At 46.4% G+C, this 10601-nt stretch overlaps 1 protein-coding gene across 1 annotated transcript in view; it reads right to left on the bottom strand.

Moving 5' to 3' along the window:
- The window catches only part of LOC119331063 (cysteine-rich receptor-like protein kinase 26), a 21310-nt gene extending 19242 nt beyond the window's left edge, over positions 1-2068 (bottom strand). Inside the window, exon 1 of the mRNA XM_037604240.1 lies at positions 1951-2068. The gene's annotated coding sequence lies outside the window, so the exon portion shown is untranslated. The remainder of the gene's footprint in view (positions 1-1950) is intronic.
- Between the last annotated feature and the right edge of the window lie 8533 nt (positions 2069-10601).

The raw sequence follows: 10601 nt of genomic DNA, 5'->3' as shown, positions 1-10601 counted from the left end.
AAAAAAAAATATCCGTACAAGTAGGACACAATTCTCAATGAAAATAAAAAGCAGTTTGTTGGGGCATCATCACAAACACTAAAAAACAAAAACATAATAGAAAATGAAAAAAAAACCACCAATTGGCCACAAGCTCAACGGTCCAGCATCGAAGCCACCTGACGTGGCGAGGGTGTCTGTGGCGGATGTGAGTCTGAGGGTTGTTGTTGTGGGTGCTAGTGCCGGTTGCGGGCGAGGGGGCTTCGCTCGCGCCAGAGAACGGGGGTTTAAAGGGATGGCAGGGGAGGTGGCGGCTCGGGCAGGGCAAGGTGATCGAGGCGGCGCAACAGCGACATCGGCTACGGTTCAACCGGTGGCAGCAAGTGGATCGACGGGTGCGCGAGGAAGAAGAAGACTACAGGGATATGAGGGAGAGGGATTTTTCAGAAGGAGAGGGATTTGGTTCAAAGTCAAACAACAGATCTAGTAAACGCAAGAATAGATGGTCCAATTAGCCAAAATCTTGTTAGGAATCCAATTAATTTTGGCGTTCCCATGAATTTATTTTGTTTTGTTGGCGGAGCAGGGAACTGTTCGGCGAAGAGACAGAAGAGCTAGCACGAGTTGTACGGGGTAGATGGCACGCCTCGCATGCTGAGTCTCCAACGGAATGAGGAGCACGGGCGGCACTAGCCCACTGGCTAGGGCTGCAAGATAATCTCGAGGCTCGTGAGCCGTTCGAGATCGACTCGTTTTGTGGCTCGATTCGAGATCGACTTGAAAAGAAATGAGCTGTGTATGAACACTTTTTGTAGCTCGGTCGAGAAATGAGCCGATCTTGAGTCAATACTGGCTTGCTCGACTTTAGCTTGATAGCTCGATGTAATATTATTATAATAAATGATCATGTCATATATTAAATGGAAATAGGATAATATATTATGTTATACGCCATTCATCATTTTTCTCCATTTTATTTACAAGCAAGCAGGGAAGCTTAATTAATCACAGAGAAAATTTAGACCTTAGTATAGTACATGGTCGGCCGTGCGGTTAAATATTCTGTTGTTTCTACCAAAAGTTTTGAGCATATGCACCTTTGTTTTTCTTTTCTTTCATCCACGAAGACCACCATATGTTGGTAGTTCGTCTAAAGATGAGCTCTCCAAGCATGAAGTGATGGTCGTACCTTCAATTGAAGACCATCATCTGCTTCATTTTCCCAATTATATATATTTTGTGAATCCCTGTCTTATGTTGATACTAGACATTCGGTCGTGAGAGCATAAGTCAAATTACGTCTAAGAAATTTTAATTATCCGTGTTCTAATGGAATAATTTCTTTAGTGCTTTTTTATGTTATGTTGTTCCTTATCTAGTTGGAATAATAGTCCTAGATTTATATTTTGCATCGTCTCATTTAGCTCGAAACTAGCTCGAGATCGATTCGAGATCATTATAAGCTGAGCATGAGTCATGTTCTATAACTCAACCTTGAGCTTCACTTAGTTTGAGCTCGTTCGAATTTTAATATAAATTGAGCTGAGCCGTGTCCAACTCGCCGAACTTGACTCGTTTGCAGCCCTACCACTGGCACCCCAGGCCTGGAAATATTTCTTAGGAGCACATGTATAAACATTAGCTACCGTAGTAGTCGCCTGCCCTTCCAATTAATCACCCCCTCCCGTTTCTTCTAAGAATATCATACTTCCTAAATAGCCATGGTGTAGCAGAAATTCATGCACGTGTTAGTGCACAATATACCAATTGCATATTCTGCTATTAATTAACAAGCTACTTAATAACTCGAGTTTCATCTGTTCTTCAGATTTGAAAAATGTCAATACTTTTTTCTAAAAAGGGGATTACCCCGGCCTTTGCATCACAAGGATGCACACAGCCATAAAATGCCATTGTTCACTAAACTGTAAATTTGAACGCTATTTGAGTACAAAAGTCTGGATCACTGACCTGGAAGATCTGCTTGGGGATACGGCTAGCTACTCGCGGAACATCCAAGAAGACGAGAGGCGCAGGAAGATAAGACTGGTTCAGGCTGGTGTTGCATTCGTCGAAATGAGGAGAGGTCTTGGGGTTGAATACATAGAAATGAAGAGAACTGCAAGACGAGACGTTAAGTAATGGTAAGATCTATGGACATTTATTATTTAACATCGTCAGATTAGGGTCATGCTCGTGACGGCTGACAGATCCAGCCTAGGTAACCACGGTTGTCTCGGTGTAGCTGAAAGTTTCAAGCGGATCTCGAGAAGAAAAGGGGAAAAGGACGACATGAACAGAATAGCTACATTTAACAACTTCATACGAGAACAACGCATGTGATGGCTCACAGGTGCAGCGGTGGGTGAGCACTAAAATATGGGAAATCTGACAATATCCTATTTGGTTCCGTGTTAGCAAACCCTCCCTAGTACTAGTAATCGGTAAAACAGTGAAATGAGCACCACCATATATATGCACAGATCTAGAATATGAAGAGACAGGAGGAGAATACATTGCAAGAGGAGAACAGCAGCACTACGTACACTGCAAGAGGAGACGATCAGCTTAACGCGCAAGAATGCAAGATAGGAATGACCAAATACATGTTTTTAATCAATATATATATAATATAACCCATGTCAGATCGAGCCAGTGATAGGTGAAAAGAAAAGGAAGTTAAGGAGAATATATGCTATGCATTTAGGAGGAACCTGGTAGTTCTTCGGCCTTCATAGTAGGTGTCTTTGGATGATTCACAAGCTTGCTCTCAAGGTGTGCTTGGAGTCCTTGACAGCTTTGAGATTCGTACCCTTCAGCAAGACTTGTTTCAGTTTAGTGTACAATGGCCGGACTACTCCTGTTTAACGTTATATAACACACTGGAGCTGCCATTCTCCGGCAGCTCAAGATTACCCATCCATGTTGATCCTAAGGTTACATGCAACTTGCTGGCGCGGCAAGCACTCTCAAGCATCTCCACCTTTTTGAACCCCATTGGCCGTGTATGATTTCACCTTATTGTCAACACACATATCTAAAAACAGAAGAAAAAAAAGAAGATTAAGCGCCAGGGATAGAAATGCCAATATGGAGGGCAAAGTTTTACAACTACACCACTTCTTAGTATGTTGTTAAATAAGTGATTGGAAAAAATCAGCATTTTTTTGTTCGATGTGCGTGTCTAGTGGTTTACCTGCCACCATCGTTCTTTTTTCTTGTTTCTTTCTTTCCATCTTACTCCTACCTACTGGCTAGTAGTTTTGCAGAGATTGAGTTGGCAACTTCTTGGATGCCTCCTCTCCATTACAAGAAATCCGAAGTTCACATGGGGCTGTCCCCCTTGGGTTGTGTTTTTTTAAACTGGCCCGGGGCTCAAGCATATTAGAAAAACTTGTCCTTGGTGCGCACCATGACCATTGTCAGAAGGTTCACGGAACTTCACGCTGCCTTCTAGTATGGACCAATTGATTGAATCCTACGAGTACGATGCTACACACACACACACACACACACACACACACACACACACACACACACACACACATATATATATATATATATATATATATATATATATATATATATATATATATATATATATATATATATATATATATATCCGTCTGTATGGAGCCTGCAAAGATAAGGCTCTTGGTTAATCAAACAGTGCCGACAAAACAACGATCGCAATGGTGGGTCTGTTCTTGCTAAACAAATTGCAAAGCTCCGGTTTTCATACTGGCTCGTACTCCAGGGTTAGATCTAGCTTAAGCTTAGTAGTGGAGTACTACTAGAAAACATCGATCTATTTGATGCTTGCGGTCCATCGGATGGGCAAACAGAAGAAAAATATGGTTGATGACTCTGCGCACGGTCACCTATAAAGTACTCCATGTGAGAGGAAGCAAACAAAGAGTTGCCATCTGATCAGCAGTGCACACCCGAAGTTGTTCGTGCTAAGCAAGGATGTTTCGACCCCGTGTATTATTATCACTAGTGTTTATCAACGAGACAGATGGTGGTGAAGTGTTGGAAGAGGTGAAATTGGAGGGGTTAACAAACAGTGCATTCCACGTGCCGCTAGGGAAGCTGGAGGACACACCGGATTGGTTGAACAAGAGCATAAACACATTTTTTGAAAAACATAAACAATTTTTGAAATTCCAAGCATTTTTATAAAAAAACATGAACATTTTTTTGAAATTTCTGAAAAAATACAAAATCTCTAAAGAGTTGAGTAGGAAAAAAAGAGAAAACAAAAAAGGACCAGAACCTTCTAGAAGGTTCCCAAAATCGGACCGCAATGTGAAGTCGTTATCCTACCGATGGTACGCCATCCAGACAACTGCCGCCAAGTTTTGTCGCGCGGTTGATATGTAGGAGGCAAGGTGGCCATTGTGCGCGGTAGCGGAGGAGATCGTAAGTTTTGCTTCTTGTTGTTCAACTTGTTAGTTGGATCATTCAGTCATACTAATGTTGCTCTACACATTCTGTAGGCAGTATGCGATGCCGTGATGTATCATAGGATAGAGGGACGGCCATTGACGCACATACGTGCAGGGGCAGATCCCGAACAAAAATGTCCCGGTGTCCACGTGCACGTGCACATCATATGTATAAGGATGAACACCAAGCAATAATATAAAATAACACACCTAAGAACACTAATTATATGGCAACGAGATTTCTTATCAAAATAAATTGTTCACTTCCATTTGAAATACTAGTTGATTATGCAAATTTGAACAAGCCTAAGAACGCCAAACAATGAACGAGTTACAATATTATTTAAGAAATCTTTCTATAAATTCTCCTGTGATTAATTATTACTGTTTTAGCAAAAATGTATGAGTTACATTATTTGTGTTTGCATATCCAAGAGTATAAACAATAAACAAAATGTATCGATCGAATGATACAGTTAGGGACTTAAACTTACTCAACATTGTGTCTCGCCGTTGTTGTAGAAATAATCCTCCCCTGGTTAGATATGAATCACAGCGAATTGTTTCCAATTGTAATAGCTTTAAATTTTAAGACCCTACCATACAATTAGAAAAACAAAACTTAAAAAAATTGTAATCCCTACACACAGCTGAGATTTCAGATTTGAGAGAGATCGGCAATTACCAAGTGCTGAGTTGAGAGTTGAGACGTCCCTCAAACTTTCAACAATCCATGACTTGGCGAGGGTTCAGGTGGCCGGCTAGCGATGCTTGAACAACGGTGACTGGGCGGACCGGCGGCTGGCCGCGTGACCGAGAAGGGCCGAGGACGAGCGATGCTGTGAGGGTTGAGGCGCAGAAGCCGGGCGGACGAGCAACCGAACAAGCGCACGTACAGATAAGGTACAACATCTTGGGGGATCGATTAATCAGATCGATAGCTTTTTTTTCTTTCAACACACGCACATACAGGGACCAAGGATTAATCGATCGTTTCAGAAGTGGGCATTACGTAGATGGGTTGGACTGCCTCGCTTGTGTTTGTCAGTCGCTGGGATGGCCGGTGTCCAGGTCCAAAAGCTACCGGTGTCCAGCCCAAAAATCCGTACTTTGTATAAGGTAAATACGTATTTTACCCGGTGCCAATGACGCCGGTGTCTATAACGTGCCTCCGCCCCTGCATACGTGAAGCTCAAGAGGCAGTATGTGTGGGACGACATGATCCATTTAATTTGAATTTGAACTATTTCTCGTTTAGTGGAAAATATTGTTGTACTAGACTTATTTGCATGCTACGTAAGAATGATTCGTGCTATTTTCTATACAAACTTTGTTGAATTTCGTCGGGTTTGATGAATTTTGTCCGGTTGTTTACACACGATTTGAAATGTATGTGGATTGCATTGCGGGTCAGCATTCAAGACGCCCTCTGGAAGCATGAGCATCTCTAATAAGTTCTCTCCGTTCAGCGCCAAAGATGGCTAAGTCAACGATCTGTTTCACAAGAGAGCCGTACGCTACGACGGTGAACACACTTGACCACCTCAGCGCAACAACAATGCTAGAGCTACAGGTATTTTTCTACGGATTGTATGCTACAGACATACTCCCTCCGTTTTAAAATAGATGACTTAACTTTATACTAACTTTAAAATGAATACAAAGTTGAGTCATCTATTTTAAAACGAAGGGAGTAGTTACCATCATGTGGTTGGGAGGAGAATGGTCCCAAGGGATGAATTAGGGGCTAACACATACTCCCTTTACAGAGGGAGTACGTCCGTAGATTTCTTTCGGTGAGATGCCTCCGTAACTGCATCATTTTCGGCAGCGCAATCAGAACTGATTTTCACCATTCGCATGTTCAGATCTCCGAGGCTAAAGACAATGCCTCATTGGTCGTCCTTGCGTCCAGAATAGAATAGCAGGTGATGTTAACCCATGATAGCAGGTCGATGAGGTGCCCAGGAAGACACCGTGTTCATCTCTGCACATGGATGCAGATGCTCCTCTGTTCAACGTCCTGTCTAGTCCCCCATGCACATGGATTTTGACCATGCTGGTCGGTGGAGGTGACCAGCCGCCCCTGGCATGCGCAGCTCCAGTACCCACCCATGCTATTTTCCTCCTTGCTAATCACGATCGTGAATTGCATCCACGGTGCTAACACACGGTAGAGGCTGGAACCATACGCAGCTAAGATGCATGGAACAGTATTCAAGCTCCACCGCTTCACAGATTTCGCACTACACATCCAATGATTCATTTCCAAGTGTACCATTTCGATGGCAGGGTAGAGACCAACGTTGTGGCGCTTACCTAATGCTCTGTTTCTGTTATGACCAGCGATGGCTGAGAGGCGCCTGAGCAGTAACCCGACGAAACCGAAGAGAAAACAGAGCATCGGGTAACGGCGCCTCGTCTCATAATGTAAGAGATTTTTTGACACTACATTATTCAATGTATTATGAGACGGAGGGAGTAGTCATTAACACAAATACCGATGTACGAAGATTGAAGACGTTTAGGGGAATGTATGGAAGACTACTTTTGGGCTCAATACCCACCCTGTAAATCACTACAGGTCTAGTGTGAAGAATTCTTCTAAAAAGATTTACAACTCCCAAGCAGGCCTTGTTCGTGAACAACTGACAATGCTTGTGCAGAACAACAAAGCCGATCAGTTGATAACGTCGTCGTACGGGACCGGTGCCTTGCTTTGTGCAGAGCATCCAGTCGAGATTTGATTCACAACAATTATTCAGTGACCTAATACACACAGCAGAACAATTGGAAGTTGGAACAGACTCGGTGCCGGGGCTATGAGCCATCACTGCAGCGGCGCATCTGCATCGCATTGGGTGCCGCCGCAGAAGCTGGAGGTGGTATTGCCCCCGGCTCGCGCACGAGATAGGGGGAAGAAGAAGCACCTTGAGTGAACAGGCGAGAGAGCGGGCAAGGAAACAATACACCAGACAATGAAATTAGGGGATCTCCGACTATAAATTAATCACTAAATCCACACATGTTGCTTGCATCACGCATGGATAAACATGTAATTCTGTTGACTGTCGAGAAGGTGTGATAGTACTAAATATCTTAACGCAGCTGTTAGTTACACCAATGTACAAATTCAGCACACTATTCATCAACAATTCGAGGGGAATTACGATCGGAGGAGGAAATGCACGTCCTCAAAATAAGCTGGTCTCGTGGTGTGTGTGTGTGTGTGTCCGTTCCATTCTAGTCCATGCCAACCTGCAGCGGGTATACAAAAGGCACATTTTTCAAAAAGGGGCGCTTTATTACTTAGAAGGTTTAAGCATTACACCCAGCCTCTGCATAACTAAGATGCACACAGCCACACAAAGTCCTCTGCAAGAACTACAAATAGATAGGCGTAATACAAAGATAGAGTATGTATAACGCCTAAAGCGGAGGTGGGCCAATCCTATGATCATGTTGTCACCCATGTTGGATAAAAGTATCCCTCACCGTATCCTCTAATCGTATACACACCTCCGTAAATAGGTCTCGATTCTCCAAGCGTTGTAGAAAGGACCATAAACGAAGAGTCCCGGTACATCTGTAGATAACCTGCATTAGAGAAGTACTTTTATCGTTAAAAACCTTATCATTTCTATATAGCCAAAGCGACCAAATAACGGCTAGCGCTCCCACCCTAAGAAGGCACATAACAATATTATTATTGATGGTACTACAACGCAAGCAATGCACAACTTCCTAGATGTGCCAAGTTTAAAGAAAAGAAGCTGGCGCTGCGTTCGTCGGTGCCCCTCCTATGACGACAATGTTCCTAGGCCCCCATCCATGTGTGCTGGTCTCAGACGTTGTTCACCAAGTCCACTCTGCCACTACATCTGAGGTCTTTGCTCATGGGTCGGGGAGTAATCCCCGTGCGGCAACGGCCTGGGCTGTCAGCGTTGACGCCTGATGGTGTCGTCACCTCCTTGGAGGTGTTGGCATGACCCTAACTGGATCTTCTCCTCGAGCACTGGGAGAAATCCCAGGTCCGGCCTCCCGGACCAGGCAGCGACGGCGTCTCAGCGTCGTTCCCCTCTTAAAGGCGCTGCTTTGGCTGTAAGTGTAGTACTTGATGTGGCAGAAGGAGGCTGGAGATGCATCTCTCTGGCGTAGGCTACTACACAAGGAACAGGTTGCAACGTATGCCAGCGCCCGCGCTTCCCCAACGAATGCTACACCAATTCCTGTCGGGCCCTGCCCTCACCCGCCGACTCTCTAGGCACATGGGTGCGAGGTACGTTGGCCTGGGCAGTCCTGGTGCTGCAATCGTCCCTGGAGGTGTCTGGCAATGGCGGCGACGCTGCCTTGCTGGGCAAGCCCTAATGTCGTTGCATGTCTGTAGTTGAGGGCACCACAGAGAGGACGTTAGGTATGAGCAAGATCTGTTCACTTACGTTTTACATGTACTCCCTCCGTCCACGAATAAGTGTACTTCTAGCTTTTGTCCTAAGTTAAAGTTTTAAATTTTTGACCAACTTTATAAGGAAAAATAGCAGCATTTATGACACTAAATTAGTATCACTAGATCCGTTTTGAAATGTACTTTCATAATATACCAATTTGATGTCATATATGTCACTACTCTTTTCTATAAAATTGGTCAAAATTTGAAAACTTTGATATAGAAGAAAAGGTAGATGTACACTTATTCACGGACGGAGAGTAGTAATTAGGAAGACCAAGAGAGCAGACTTCACATTTACCAAATTGTTGAGATTACGGTGAGATGCATATGCGTGTGCTGGCTAATATGACTGGCCCAGCTAGGCTAGGTGAGCTCTAAAACATTGGGAAATCTGATTTCTGATCATATCATATTTAGTTGCGTAGTACCCAACTAACATACTCCTTGATATTCCCTGTCAATAAGTCGGTGTAAAATCGTGAAATGGGCACCGCGGAGGCACTCAACAGGAGCATTACCTGCGACCGGTGCCGCCGGAGAAGCATGTTGTCGGGGCCGCGATCGCCCGCCCGCTCAGAAGCGCAACCTCGTGCGCCCGACACGCGCGGGAGGCTGAGCTCCGCTGCGGCGCACTCGTCGACTGGTTTAGAGAATGCGTATATAAGAGCATCTCGAGCCGTTGAGCCCCCCTAGAAAGCATTTTTTTCGCCTTCTGAGAGGCTGCCGGCGAATTTTTTTGTCTGGGGGTAAATATTTATTCACTCGTTGCCCGCACCCAGCCACCATCACCACGTGAACCGCCCTGGCTAGCGGATCGCCTGCTCGGTGGCGATGAAGCGCGGCCACGGCGCGTGCATGGCGCTGCTGAACCCGTCGGCGGCGGAGCACATAGTGTGGCCGTCGCGGCTCAAGTTCATCGGCGAGCTGTAGGCGGACGCGAGGGCGTTCCTGGAGGCGGCAAGAGGCGACCCTTGCCGAGGCCAACAGGAAGCGGGAAAAGAAGATCCTGGACAGCAAGTACTCAGACTCCTCGCCGATACAAGGTCAGACGCGTGCAGCTCGCGCTCTGCTGCCACAGCAAGCCCAAACCGATACGAGAAGCCGGCGTCGCCTCGCGGAGGTCCCGCGAGGGGAGCAGTAGTCTCGTCGGCCGGTTGCCGCATCGAGCAGCAGCGAGGTGAGCCGGCCGCGCCCGCGTGATCCGGCCGGAGAGGCGAGCTCGGGTGGCAAGGAGGAAGGCGGCGGGGCTGCGGGTGGACGGCACGCCGCCGCCCAGGAAGCAGAGGAGCGGCACCAGGATCTTGGCGGCGTCTGGGGCGTCCTCGACAGCGCGACCGTCGTCTACTTCAGCTACATCGGCGACGACTCCGCGTCCACCATGGCCGAGAAGATCCGAGACCCCGCCCGCGCGCTGCCCGTCGGCATCGCCGGCTCCGTGCTCAACGTCTCCACTGCTCGTAGGTGGTGAAGGCGTGCACCGCCGCCGTCACATGCTCGCGCTCCAGGGCACCGGCCTCGGCTACTCGTGGGAGGTGGGAGGCGCTCGCGGGTCCGGCGCAAGCGGGAGCGGGTCCGGCGCAGCTCGACGTCGTCGGCGAGGCGTTCTGTGCGAGCGGGAGTTGGTGGGGAGAGAAAGAGAAAAAAGATCACGTGGGTGGGCCTGAAGGAAAAGTGAGGAGAGAGAGGGAGTGGGAGGCTGACAATGGGCCCAAAGCAACTAAAGT

This window comes from Triticum dicoccoides, chromosome 7A, assembly GCF_002162155.2.
Source record: "Triticum dicoccoides isolate Atlit2015 ecotype Zavitan chromosome 7A, WEW_v2.0, whole genome shotgun sequence".
Taxonomy (NCBI): domain Eukaryota; kingdom Viridiplantae; phylum Streptophyta; class Magnoliopsida; order Poales; family Poaceae; genus Triticum; species Triticum dicoccoides.
The sequence above is the reverse complement of the archived record's forward strand: the minus strand, read 5'-3'. Positions and strand labels throughout refer to the sequence as shown.